This window comes from Sciurus vulgaris (genome assembly GCF_902686455.1).
Source record: "Sciurus vulgaris genome assembly, chromosome: 17".
In the NCBI taxonomy this organism is placed as follows: domain Eukaryota; kingdom Metazoa; phylum Chordata; class Mammalia; order Rodentia; family Sciuridae; genus Sciurus; species Sciurus vulgaris.
In genome coordinates, this window is record NC_136478.1 from 74,622,398 (window position 1) to 74,636,703 (window position 14,306).

Sequence of the window (14,306 nt, forward strand, 5' to 3'; positions counted from 1 at the left end):
GACCTTTAGTTTTCTCTTAATGGAAACTTCTGGAAGTGTAAGAAGTCCACTTCCTGCTTTGAACATAACCCTTTCTGCTCTGGTAGCTTATTTATTGATTCACTTTGTTACTGGAGGCTGAACTCAGACACATTTTACCACAGAGCCACATCCCCAGCCCTTTTTTATTTTCATCTTTTATTGTATGAAGGGTCTCATTAAGTTGCTGAGGCTGGCCTTGATCTTGAAATCCTCCAGCCTCAACCTCAGCCTCCTGTGTTCTGGGATTACAGGCCTCTGCCACCACTCTAGACTGGGGGGAAAGGACTAACCCACCAGCACCTTCCTGCCCAATTCCTCCTCCTTCAGGGATGATCCTAAAACAAATGACCATGTTTTAACGCTGAAAACTCACACATTATCGTGGGTTCATCCAGTCACAATTTCCTCCTCCACTCTCCACAAACTATCTGTGACTTTCCTTTTCCTCAGCAATTCAGCATTAGTACTGAAAGAACTGTCCTTCCTGAGCTTAGACAAGTTCATGGGTCTACTTCAGACTGGCTTCTTTTAGGCCCAGGACTTCCAGATACTCCTTTCCTCTTCTGTATTCCGAATATTTCTATCCATTCATTCCCACTGGTCCTTGGACTTTAGTGTCCATCAATGTAAAGCACATGCCCACTGATGACCATGCCCATCCCTTTCCTTCCATTCACATTGGAATTTGTCCTGGGTCTTGGGGTTTCAGGGAGGGCAGCTGTGTGTATGGGGAGAAGGTGACCCATGACCATTCCTCCTCCCACCTTGATAGTCCTGCAAACAAAGGAACCTAGGTATTTGATGCAAGGGCCATGCTGGGACCTATTCTCCTATCCCCCAAAGCCAGGCAGTAACAAAAGACCCCTGCAGAGCCACTGGGCAGTTACACCTGTGAGTCACCTAGAGAAGGTTCCATTTTGTCGAGTCTACCTGGACGTGCCTGAATCAGGCTCCTGGGTGCTGCCAGAGAACACTGGGAGGAAAGTGGGTGCTGCCTCCCATGAGGAGGACCTTGCCACTGGTCCCTGGGGAGTTCCAGAGCAAAAGAGATGAATCCTGTGCTTTCCACAGCCACTGACCTGACTCACACCCAGCCAGCCACTGGGGGCGTGCAGGGCTGCAGACAGCAGAACGAGGCCCTGTCACAGACACAGCAGAAAACTCAGGGCTGCAGAAGAGGCTGACAGTTCCCACCCAGAACCAGCTAGTCTGCAAAGACTGAAACTGAAAGAGAAAAGCCTTCTGTAACTGAGCAGCTAGATTCCCAAACCTAAAACCTCAGCAGACAAACTGAACGTCTTCAGAAGGGTGATATGGTCAAGTAGAAGAAATAATCAAAGGAAAAATGAAAGCATTAAATGTCTTTGCTCTAAAGGTATTGCGTCCAAAATATTTTTAAAATGTCTATTAGGGGCTGGGGATATAGCTCAGTTAGTAGAGTGCTTGCCTTGCAAGTACAAGGCCCTGGGTTCGATCCCCAGTACCAAAAAAAAAAAAAAAAAAAAGTCTTTATTAGTGGCTGCAGTGACCTCCCCCTTGTAATCCCACCTACACAGAAAGCTGAGGCAGGAGGATTGCAAGTTGAAGGCCAGCCTCAGCAACTAGCAAGCCCCCATCTCAAAAGTAAAAAGGGCTGTGGACATAGCTCAGTGTTAAGAGAGCTTGCATACATGAGGATATGAGTTTGATCCCAGTGCCATGAAAATAAACAGACAGTAGATATATTCCAGTGGCAGAGCACTAGCCCCAGTATGACAAATAAATAAAGATCTTTATTAGGGAATATGAAAGATTAAAAATAAAGTAAGCTGGCACAGTGATGCACACCTGTAATCCCAGCGACTCAGGAGACTGATGCAGGAGGATTGCAAGTTCAAGGCCAGCCTCAGCAACTATGCAAAGCTCTAAGTAACTTAGTAAGAGCCTGTCTCAAAATTTTAAAAAAAAAAAAAATTTTTTTTAAAGGGCTGGGGATATTGCTCAGTGGTTAAGTGCCCCTGGGTTCAATATCCAGTGCCAAAAAAATAAAAAAGAAATAAAATAAATGAAAACAATTTGGAAAAGAGCAGAAGTGATCAAATTAATATAGATTTACAACTAACATAATAAGTTAGAATAAAGACAGTTAAAAAGAGAAATAGAGTTGATGGTGGGGTAAAAGGTTCACAATGGAGCATACCCTTAATAGCAAGGGATCTGTGGACAGGATCCCCTGGTGCTAAGTAGCACAGTCACAGATACACACTCTAACAGGGCAGGGTTGGGAAACACTCTGTGAAGAGTCCAGTGATCAGCATTTTCATTTTGGCAGGCCTTGAGGTCTCAGCCATGACTTCTCAATTCTGCCAGAGAGCTGCCACAGGTAACACTAAGCAAACAGGTGTAGCTTTGTTCCAATGAAACTTTATTAACAATGGCAGGTGCACCAAGGCCACTGTGTGCCAGTCCCTTCCCAGGGCTGATCTTTGATTTGGGGAGTCCTCCAAGATGGAAGTCCTCCAAGATGGAAGTTCCAGAAGTCACCTAGGAAGAACTGGAAAGCACAACAGACAGTCACATAACAGCAATGCATTAACACCCAGCAGAAAACCCCAGAGAGCATCCACACACTGATCATAGAATGGATCCCAAGACCCTGAATCAGCAGTTCAAGCAGGAAGATATCCAGGTACTGGTTAAGCATAGGACAAGCTGATCAGACTCATCCATTATACAGCAAATGTAAGGCAAAGTGATAAAAGAATGCTTTCTTACTCATCCAGCTGGCAGGATTAAAAGGAGAGGTGATACCTGAACGTTGCATGGCCACTGTGGGAAAGTGAATTGGTACTGGTTGGCATGGAAAATCACCTGGAAATTATTATTGTTATTAGTTACCAGGGATTGAACCGGGATAAGGGCTCAACCACTGAGCCACATCCCTAGCCCCCTCTATTTTCTGTTTTGAGACAGGGTCTAATTAAGTTGCTTAGGGTCTCACTAAGTTGCTGGGGATGGCCTAGAATTGTGAGTCACTGGGATTACAGGCATGTGCCACCACATCCGATTAGAAATATCTTTATACATTAATTACATCCTTTGGCCCAGGCACTCCACCTGTGAGTCTGTCCCTTGAAAGGGCCTAAACTCAGGACTGTTTGCTACAGTAAGTTTTGTAGTGGCAAGAAACTGGGAGCCAACACTGCCCAACATGTACGGGGCAGGATGAGAACTGGGATGTTATATGCTCAGTTGAAAAAGTGCACCATTATGTCCCAGTGGCAAAGTCATTTGCAGAGGAATCCAGTAGAAACAAATAACAGAAGCACACAAGAAACCCAGCAGCTGAAAAGATGGAGCCTCTGCGCACCTGGGAACCGCTATGCCAGTGCAGCAGAGTGGGCATGGTGGCCGCTCTCAGCCAGGCTCTCACTTCCAGCCTAGTGAGAGCCATGCCTCTTGCTCCTTAGCATTGTCACTAAGGCCAACATGTGCTCAGTCCTCGAAGGCACTGCCCAGTCAAGGCCCCTTCTCTCTTCACAGGAAGCCTTGCCCGTGGTCACAAGGCTGGAGGCCACTTAGAGAAGCAGCAGGAGAGATGGGCAGATGGAATATGCTGGGGAGCACAGACTCTGGAGCGACCACAAAAATAATGAGTTCTGCCACACATGGAGGCCGTGCCTGTGGTTCCAGCAACCTGGGAAACTGAGGCAGGTGGATCACAAGTTCAAGTTCAGACTAGGCAACTTAGTGACCCCGTCTTAAAATGTGACAAGGACCAGGAATGTGGTTCAGAGGTTAAGCGTCCCTGGGTTTAATCTCTGTTACAAATGATTGAAGTTGATTAGAAGTCAGTTCACTTCTTCTGTCAAACACTCCTACCAGCCACATCATGACACATTGCCAAAAACACAAAACCTACCCATGCTCAGGCCTAATCCATTACCCTTAATGCAGAGGGAACACCCCAAAAATCATGATTGGAAGAGTGCTTTTTGTCAAAACACTCAACTTCTCAGGCTTGCAGTAGTTCTGAGTAGAAAAACATTGTGTGTGAAATATAGGTGGCAGACTTTTAAAACGTAACTCAATAATTCACAATAAGGTGGGGGGATAAGGAAGAATAGAGTTACTTTATTTAGAGGGGAGTGAAAGGAGGGAAGGGGTGTGGGGTAGGAAGGATAGTAGAGTGAAACACTATTACCTCATGTACTTGTATGACTGCTTGACCAATGTGATCCTGCAATATGTGCAACCAAAAAAATGAGATTACACTCCATCTATGTATAATCCATCCGAATGTATAAATATATTCTACTGTCAGGTACAACAAATTAGAACAAATAAAAAATTAAATAAAAAAGAAAAGAAAATGTAGCTCGAACCTCTCAACGTAAGGCAGCTCACATGAGAAAGAGCCCTTGGCCTGCAGCAATGTGGAGAGCCCAGCAGAGCTCACTCCTGAGGGAGTCCGCCCTCTGACGTGGGCGGGGAGGCTGGAGTGAGCATGGAACGTGGAGGCCAGAGGTCTTTGGACAGTGAGTGAGCTCTTGGGATCCATACTCTGCAGGCTGAACATGGGAGGGTCTCCTCAACGAGGCTGCCAGTAAATTGCAGGAGAAGCAGCCTCTGAACGTGGTCTTTCACGGGTCGCTGCTATCTTCCTTGATGCCAGAGTGCACACTGGAGAGAAAACACGGGGTGGTCTTTCTGGGATCTTTAGACAGCTGACTGGGTCTGGCGAACTCACGCTGGGGACCCCGTGCTGTGCTGAGTGGGCAGAGCCTGTGGGTGTTCTCACCACCAAGCACAAGAGGGTTCGTGCAGGGACCCTGTGAATGGGTCACTGTTGGTGAGCTTTTGGTGTTACTGTACACCAGGAAATGCACAGAGAGACTCACTGACCATAATCAACATGGAAAAACTATTGGCTAGAATTCCACTTTATTGAACATCAGAGATACGCCATAAAGGAGGCAAAATCCACGAATCATTGCTGTTATTATTTTTTACCCTATGAGATTGAACCCAGGGGTGCTCTACCACTGAGGGCACATCCCAATCCCCAACCCTCCTCCCTTTTTTTTTTTTTGGTACCAGGGATTGACCCAAGGTGCTTAACCACTGAACCACATCTTCAGCCCTTTTTATTTTTTATTTTGTGCCAAGTTGCCTAGGGCTTTGGAAGTTGGCTGAGACTGGTTTTGAACTTGTGATCCTTCTGCCTCAGTCTCCTGAGCCACTTAGATTATAGGCAAGCACCACCGCATCCAGCTTTATTTTGACACAAGGTCTTGAAAAGTTGCTAAGGATGGACTCGAACTTGCTATATTCCTGCCTCAGCCCACGCATTATTTTTAACCATAAACACAGTGCCCAAATGTGTTGAGACTGTACTCACAGCCTCCTACAATCACTGCTGGCAGGTATGAGCAATCCCACTCTACGTGGCACCTCGATTTCCAACAGAAACATCTAATGGAACTCAGTGTCTAGATCTGATGGACAACATCTCATGGAAATCATTGTCATAGGTAATCAGTGATAACACGTCTGTCTACATCATTCAGATCAAAAACCACCAATCTTGAATTGTGCAGACATTTTTAAAAAATATTTTTTAGTTGGAGATGGACATAATACCTTTTGTTTTTTCTTGTCTTTCTTTCTTTTTTTTTTTTTTTTTTTTTTCAGTGCTGGGGCTTGAACCCAGGGCCTTGTGCTTGCCAGGCAAGCAATCTACCAACTGAGCTATATCCCCAGCCCTATTTATTATTATTTTTTTATTTTTATGTGGTGCTGAGTATCAAACCAGTGCCTCCCACATTCAAGGCAAGCGCTCTACCACTGAGCCGCGGCCCCAGCCACTATACATCTTTTAGCATGCATACATTCATGATGCTCCAACAGAAGGTCAGGGGCATGCCCTGCACCATTTCCTGCATGATCCATGTGTCCACAGAGCATCGCACCTACTCCAAGGGTTCAGTCACTGACACCCTGTTATCCCCTTAGAGAGGCATCATTAAGAATCTTGTGCAACTTCACACTGAAGGGTGCAGACAGCATCCAAGCAAGATGGCGCAGACCGCCCAGCCTGAGAGTGGCTCAGACCACAAGGGCAATGCAAACCACACAAGCACCAACCAGAATCCCTCACAAAAACACAGGTGTGGGCAAATAAGCAGCACTGGTGCTCTCTCTGAATTCTGGATGCCAAAAAGTAAGGATTGCAGAAAACAAAGGACTCTGATTTTAGAGCTTTATGCCTATGAGGATCTCATTTGTGGTTGAGGGCAGTACAAACATTTCCAGACTCGTAAGGGTTCCAAGCCACACTCCTGCAGAATTCCCCAGGAGAACTGGCAGTAACTGCTTACAGTGGAAAGGCCAGGCCAGCATCCGTGTCCCCAGAGACACATAAAAGGATGTTCATAAAAGGCTTGGTCGTAACAAACGAATGGAACCCTCCTTCAGTCCCTCAATATAAAGTGACCGACGAAGTGTGGTGTCTCACACTGCTGCATAGTGTTCAGAAACATGACGTTGAGTGAAAGACGCCAGACAGGAGGGGGAAAGTAGTCCATAGTGAAGATCAGGGTGGCGCTGACCTCCATGATACTGGCCAGGAAGCAGAACAGTGTGTCCTTGGTGGTGCAGACACAGGTGCTCATGTCTGTAAGATTCCCTTGAGGTGTGACGATCAGGACTTCCCATCACTGTGTCTGTGACGTACACCCTTTCTGATGCAGCCATTTCCCCCGCCTCCCAACTACCGTGGGTGTGTGCACGTCCTAGCTAGCTATCGGTCCATCAGTCAGCTTGCAAGTGTCCTTCTCCATTATTGGTCCCCTGTTAGCCAGCGGGATTCTTAAAGATAGCTTCACCGCCATCTTTTCTCTTGCTTTTCTCTCCTGCTCACTTGCTCTCTTTCTCCTCCTCCCTTTTCCACTCTCTCTAGCGTGTGCCCTTTCCCTTTCTTTTCCTCTCATTTTCTCTCTTACCCTGCAGGGAGACACTTTGTTTGCTTAATAAACTCCCTTATGTGATTTCCCGTGTCCAGCGTGGTTTCCGTGGGATTCCTTCCAGTGCCTCACTCGGAAAAGCTTTTTATAGGTGGTGCCAGTCGACAGGACACAAAGGATCAGCTGAGGTATTAAACAGACTCAAACCAGAAACAGAGAGGAGAGCCTGCCTGTGCTGTCGCGTGAGTCGGGAGGCCTCCTGTCTCCAGGAAGAGCAGGCCCCTCAGACTGGCTCACTCCAGGGCCTCTCCACTTGCAGCCTGGCAGGTCAGGTCGTCAGTCACCTCAGGATCAGCGTGGCCCAGCTACGTCTCCCAGTGTTCTGTTGCCTCCCATCTTTCCGCCGGCCATCTGCGATGTTGGTTCTCTTCAGTGGGCGCCACTGACCGGAGCACAGTTGGGAGAGAGACCGGGCTTCTCTCTCTGTCCACTCACAGTTGTGGAGGCCAGAAGTACCGGATCGGTATCAGCGATTAAAATCTCAAGATGGCAAGCTGAGCTCCCCGCGGAGGCTCTAGCAGGGAACGCCTCGCCCCCACTTTGGGTCTCTGGCAGCTGGTCTCCTTCCTTGGCTTATGGCGTGGCCCTCTGACCCAAGCCTCTGTGGGCACACGCCTTCTCTGTTCTGTGTGGTCCAGTCACTCCACCTCATTCTTACAGAGGTAGGAGACTGCATGTAGAACCCAGAGGTCTGCCTCAGAATCGTCCAGGGCATCTGCAAAGACCCTGCTCCTACACACCGGGCTCAGGACCAACCTTTTTGGAGGCCCTTTTCCAGCCCCACACTCTCCAGGTCTCTACCCCAATCTGGAGCTTCACGGCAGTGCTGCTCCTTCCTTCAACCTGACTTCGTGGGCAGGAGAATGCCTGGCACCGAGCGGCTGGGCCAGGGCGCTTTCTGGTTCTGGCATCTGTCAGTGCTGCAGTGCCTCCCTGAGCACTGCGCCCGAGCGGGACGAGGGCGGCCTCCCTGAGCACCGCGCCCGAGCGGGACGAGGGCGGCCTCCCTGAGCACCGCCCCGGAGCGGGACGAGGGCGGCCTCCCTGAGCACCGCCCCGGAGCGGGACGAGGGCGGCCTCGCCGAGCACCGCGCCCGAGCGGGACGAGGGCGGCCTCGCCGAGCACCGCGCCCGAGCGAGACGAGGGCGGCCTCACCGAGCACCGCCCCGGAGCGGGACGAGGGCGGCCTCCCTGAGCACCGCCCCGGAGCGGGACGAGGGCGGCCTCGCCGAGCACCGCGCCCGAGCGAGATGAGGGCGGCCTCGCCGAGCACCGCCCCGGAACGGGACGAGGGCGGCCTCGCCGAGCACCGCCCCGGAGCGGGACGAGGGCGGCCTCCCTGAGCACCGCGCCCGAGCGGGACGAGGGCGGCCTCCCTGAGCACCGCGCCCGGAGCGGGACGAGGGCGGCCTCCCTGAGCACCGCGCCCGAGCGGGACGAGGGCGGCCTCGCCGAGCACCGCGCCCGAGCGAGACGAGGGCGGCCTCGCCGAGCACCGCCCCGGAGCGGGACGAGGGCGGCCTCCCTGAGCACCGCGCCCGGAGCGGGACGAGGGCGGCCTCCCTGAGCACCGCGCCCGAGCGAGACGAGGGCGGCCTCGCCGAGCACCGCGCCCGGAGCGGGACGAGGGCGGCCTCGCCGAGCACCGCGCCCGAGCGGGACGAGGGCGGCCTCGCCGAGCACCGCCCCGGAGCGGGACGAGGGCGGCCTCCCTGAGCACCGCGCCCGAGCGGGACGAGGGCGGCCTCCCTGAGCACCGCGCCCGGAGCGGGACGAGGGCGGCCTCCCTGAGCACCGCGCCCGAGCGGGACGAGGGCGGCCTCAGCCACAGCTTCGCGGGGGAGCCGTGCGTCCGCGGCAGGAGCGAGCGGAGGCTCAGGCGCACCTGGAGACCTTCCTCGCTCCCTTTAGCAGCCCCTCTCTCCCTCCCCGACGCAGGCAGAGCTCCCCTTCCGGGGTCGCCACCGCCTGGCTGTTCCCGGGATGTGGAGACCCTGGGCTCAGCCACGCGCCGTCGGCGGGATGCGGGACTGCACTTCCGGTCCAGGAACTTCCGCCCTCGTCGCGACAGGCCCAGGTGTGGCCGTATGACTCGACGGGCGGGTGTCGCCCGGTGGACCTCTGCCACGCACTGTGCCTCCCTGAGGCCTCAGGAACGCTGCCCAGGCTCTTTCCCAGTCCCTCCCGCAGCTGGGACGCGGGTGTGCGCAGGCCTGCAGGTGTGCGCAGGCCTGCAGGTGTGCGCAGGCCTGCAGGTGTGCGCAGGCCTGCAGGTGTGCGCAGGCCTGCAGGTGTGCGCAGGCCTGCAGGTGTGCGCAGGCCTGCAGGTGTGCGCAGGCCTGCAGGTGTGCGCAGGCCTGCAGGTGTGAGCAGGCCTACAGGTGAGAGGGCTTCTGAGAATGTCTAGTCCCTTCCCTGTGGCAGGCAGGACCGTGCCCTCCCCCAGAGACCCCCCAATGTCCAGATAGGCTACGTCTGTTGCAGAAGACCCACAGCGGTGGGCCCAGAGAGGAAGCAACTCCAAATTCTGAGCCTGAGCCACAGTTTCTCTCACTGCTTATAGGTTACTTGGCACCATCTTAGACCTGTCCTATCATTGGGATTTTTTTCCTTTGGGGATTTTTTTTTTTTTTTTTTCCTCTTTTAGAAAAATTCCTACTCTGCAACTGGAGACCTTCCACACGGTCTTTAACCTAAAGCAAGTTGACAGAAACAGTTGAGAAGAAATGGTTCTTTTCACAAGTATCTGCTGAATCTCTAGCCTTGTAAACCTAGCACAGGGGTATTTACGTTTCACAAGGGGGAAGCCAGACTCTTAGAGACCACAATATGATTTCCAAGTCTAAACTTACCGGAAAAAGCAAAGAACAACTTTGAACTACTAATTTTTTGGGGGGAGGGTACCAGGATTGAATGCAGCAGGGCTTAACCACTGAGCCACATCCCCAGCCCTTTTTGTATTTGATTTAAAGACAGGGTCTCACTGAGTTGCTTGGAGCCTCACTAAGTTGCTGCGGCTGACGTTGAACTCACCACCCTCCTGCTTCCCGAGCTGCTGTGATCACAGGTGTGAGCCACGGCTTCTGGCTGAGGCTGAACTCGCCACCCTCCTGCTTCCCGGGCTGCTGTGATCACAGCTGTGAGCCACGGCTTCTGGCTGAGGCTGAACTCGCCACCCTCCTGCTTCCCGGGCTGCTGTGATCACAGCTGTGAGCCACGGCTTCTGGCTGAGGCTGAACTCGCCACCCTCCTGCTTCCCGGGCTGCTGTGATCACAGGTGTGAGCCACGGCTTCTGCTGAACCAGTCATTTCTGTGGACAGTCCTTCTTGAGTTGGCTTCCAGTGTGCTCCTGTGCAGAACAGCGGTGGGCTGGGGATGCAGTTCAAAGGCACAGCACCACCTGCCATGCTCAATCCCCAGGACCACACACACACACAAACGTGGGAGTTTCTGCTCTGAGGAAGCAAGCACAGAAAAAGGTCCAAGGGCCTAGGGTCAAATATCCTAAAATACTCTGCTGTAACTCTATTGCTATTTTATTGGTCTAGTGATAAACTGGGAATAACTTGATGCTTTATACATTGGCCTTCTCATCCTGGAACATGAGCATTTTAAGTTCCTATAGTTCTTTCCAGAAACTTATCTTCGCATGGGTCCCCTGCATTTCTTGATAAACTAGCCTCATTTGAGTTTGTTGTTGTTGTTGCTGCTGCTGCTGTTGTTTATTGGCTTGATTTTTCCAGTACTGTGATCAAAGCGAGGGTTTAGCCAATGCTAGCCAAGGGCTCTGGCTCTGAGCTGTGTTATCCACCCCCTTTACTTTTTAGAATCTCAGTTGCCCAGGATGGCCTCCAACTTGCAAACTTCCTGCCTCAGCCTCCAAAGTAGCTGGGATCATAGGTGTGCGCCACTGTGACTATTCATTAATTCATTCTCTTTTCCAAGTTACAGCAGTTAAGTCTGCTTCCTGCCTTGTGGGGAGCAGACACTTTCTTCTGTCTTGGACGTGTTTCATAACCATCCATGGTTGTTACCAGAGAGATAAACTGGACAAATCAAGAAGAAACAGGAGTGGATTTCCACAGGAAGGAACAGGTGGACTTCCTAGGCAGGGAGAGACCCTGAGGTGAGTTGTATCAGCACCAGCAGTTTTGTTGTTGTTGTTGTTTTTGTGGTGCTGGGGATTGAACCCAGGGCCTTGTGCATGCGAGGCAACCAGCAGTTTTTGCTGGCTTGTTCTTTGTCTGCATTCTAGTGGCCGAGGGACAAGACGCCCCACACAAGACAGCAAGGGGGCGGGGTACCCTGTTCTGGGTGGCAGCAGTGGCAGCTTAGCCAGCTCCAGGGCCACCTGCTGGCCTGCTTCCTGCTCTGAGGACACAGCACCGCTCCCGTGGGTTTTCCTCACTGGTGTTTCCTGCGTGTGGACCTGTATTCCTCTTCAGAGCAGACAGTTCTCTGGAGGCTGCTAGTGTTTACCCGCTACTCAGACCTCAGATCCTTCCGCTCTCTCTGGGCAACCAGTGAGGTCAGCTTGGTGCTGACCTTATCTTTGATGCTGGGAAATGGGGAAAAGAACACACGGGCAGCAGAAAAATAGAGCAAAAAGCCTCTTTTCAGAGAAATAGCTATACTTCAAATAATTTTCAGGTAAAAATTGATTAACTTGGCTGTTTTTCCAACTTGAAGTTTTGAAGCCCTAAAAAGTCCAGCGAGGTGTCTTGGAGGCTCTTGCTTTAAAGATGAACACACCCTTCCTGTATTTAAAAATGGATTTTAAAACGTGTCCTCCATGTGCAACAAGTGGAGGTGCTCCTGGCGATGAAATGAAGAGTGGAGACTGAGAACAGGTTTTGGGCAAGCAGTCCAGTTGTACAGCGGGTTTATGATTCAGTTGAATGCCACCAGCTGCCGCAGTACTTTGGGTCTGTTTAGTTTTATATGTTTTGTTTTTACTGACATTTTAATTTAAAGCAGTAGTGGACTATTGATTCAAGAAAGCATATGGTAGACTTACAATAACTCATTATCTCATTGCCTGACCCTGTGGACAATTTTAAAAAAGAAAAACTACAAACCAAATGAAATATAATTACTAACCCAATCATTTTCTTATACGATCCTCAATGCCTTCTCTGCAATTTAGAATTCTGAAATCTTTTGTAATGAAAAATTTCTTCATTACAAAATGAAATGAATGAATCTACATGAAAAATGAATCCACAAAATTTACATGGATTAACAAAACTATTCATAGTCTGTCTCCAAACTAGTAAATTCATATACTCCTGTGTCTCACAGCCAGGCCTTCCCAGACTGTGGGGGATGTTGTGTGCTCTAAGTCACATGTACCTCACTATCCTGCTAAAATCCAAATGTTTATGAATTCTGAAAGTTCTGGTCCTGCTAGTTCTGAAGAAGAGATTGTATGTTTCTGAAAATAAAAAGGATGCATAACACATTTAATATTTTACATGTATAATGGTTAACATTTATTCAGAACTCATGCTTTTTACAATTATATTAAATATCCTGCTTAATTTGCCAAGAATATGCAACTGAATTACATTAAAATGTTTCATGAATCAGTTTTCCACAGTATACTTACTCAAAACAAAATTTTAGTAAACATGATTATTTAACATGTTACATTAGCCAGTTCAACATTTTCCTGGGGCCAGAAGACAAGACAACTCAGAAAAGAACAGCAGACAGGACAATGAGAAAGACGAGAATGCTCCGTGTTCTGGGCTGATGTGGAAGATGTGCATACACCAGGTTTTGATCAGCAACAGACTTGGGCTTCCCCTTCCTGGACATGGGCACCTCTGCCAGATGTGAAAAAGACCCAACTACTCATTCAATGGAGATGGTGTTCCATCTACAAGAAAAATCCAAGGAAATACTATTAGAGTAAGAGACACAGCATGACCTCTGTAACTACTAATATGTAAAAATCAGTCTAACACAATTAAGACGAACAATGTGGAGCTTAGGAGTGGTCCTTTTTTTTTTTTTTTTTTTAGGTGGTGGGGGGACTGAACACATAAGTGCTTTACCACTGAGCCACATTCCCAGCCCTTTTTGTTTCTGACACAAGGTCTAAGTTGCTTAGGGTCTCGCTAAATTGCTGAGGTTGGTCTTGAACTTGTGATCCTCCTGCCTCAGTCTCCTGAGTCGTTAGGATTACAGGCCTACCGAGCCCAGCTCCAAGTGTGGTCCTTTTCACCAAGTCCATAAAAATTAACCCCTGCAACCAATTCAGCAGGCAGTGGAGTGGACGACCGCAGGGAGGCACAGGACTGCTGAGGCTGGCCGAGAAACCCCAAGAGGGGGAACACCAGGTCCTCGCCCCAGCTGGCAGTTCCCTGGGCCCGGAGTCCCAAGAAAGAGAACATCCTGCGCCCCAAGGAAGACACGACCACAGCACGCCGGGGCGAGCACGTCAAGCCAGGAAGAGAGCAGCAGAGGGGTCTGCGAGGAAGACGAGCGCACGCTCCGTCGTGCTGGGCTGCCACGCAAGATGCGCGTGCAGCAGCTCCCGGCCGCCCATAGACCTCGGCCCAGCAGCACCGACGTCGGGGCACCGTGACAGCGGTCCGGCCGGGTCACTGCTCCGCCGCCGTGGACCTGGGCCCCGTCGCCCCGCAGGTTAGGCCCGTCCCCCGGGGGTGGGGCACACACCCGGCCCGCCCGCGCCCCGCCCCTGCCGCCCTCGGACACTTCCGGTCAGCCCAGTCCCCGCCCCTCCCGAAAACCTGGCGCATTTTGGCCGCAAATACTGGACACCTCCCACCCTTGCCCTCGCTTCCGCCCCGTGGACGGGAGTGGACCTGTCTACACTCGTCGTAGGCTCCGGAAGGCGCGCCCCGCACTTCCGGGCCGCTGTCCTCCCCCGCCACGCTCCGCCCCACCGGGCCCAACCCACCCTGCACTTCCTGCCCTCAGTTGCCCTTTCCAACTTCCGACCCGCCCACGCGCGGTCGCCCTCGTGGGGCACGACCGTTGCGGCTCGGGTCGTCGCCGACGGAGGCGCGGGGGCTCGAGACCTGCTACCCACCAGGTTCCGTACCCTGGTCCCGCTGGGCTGCCGCCAGCCCTCTTCCTGCCGGCCCGGCCTCGTCCGCCGCCCGGACGGGCAGGTCAAAATGGCCGCGGCGAGGGTGCGGCCGTTTGGGGCGCGCCGCAGGGGCTTCTGGGAGTTGTAGTCCGGACCGCGCGCTGACGCACTTCGCCGCGGGCCGACGGGCGCCATTATGCGGCGCGCACAGGGTGAGTG

At 51.6% G+C, this 14,306-nt stretch overlaps 1 long non-coding RNA gene across 1 annotated transcript; it reads right to left on the reverse strand.

Moving 5' to 3' along the window:
* Positions 1–12,496: 12,496 nt before the first annotated feature.
* On the reverse strand, positions 12,497–14,228 carry LOC306647937. The gene is made up of 2 exons (XR_013760214.1): positions 14,088–14,228; positions 12,497–12,908 (listed from the first exon to the last, which is right to left on the reverse strand). It is a non-coding gene; the product is annotated as an uncharacterized lncRNA (long non-coding RNA).
* Positions 14,229–14,306: the final 78 nt, after the last annotated feature.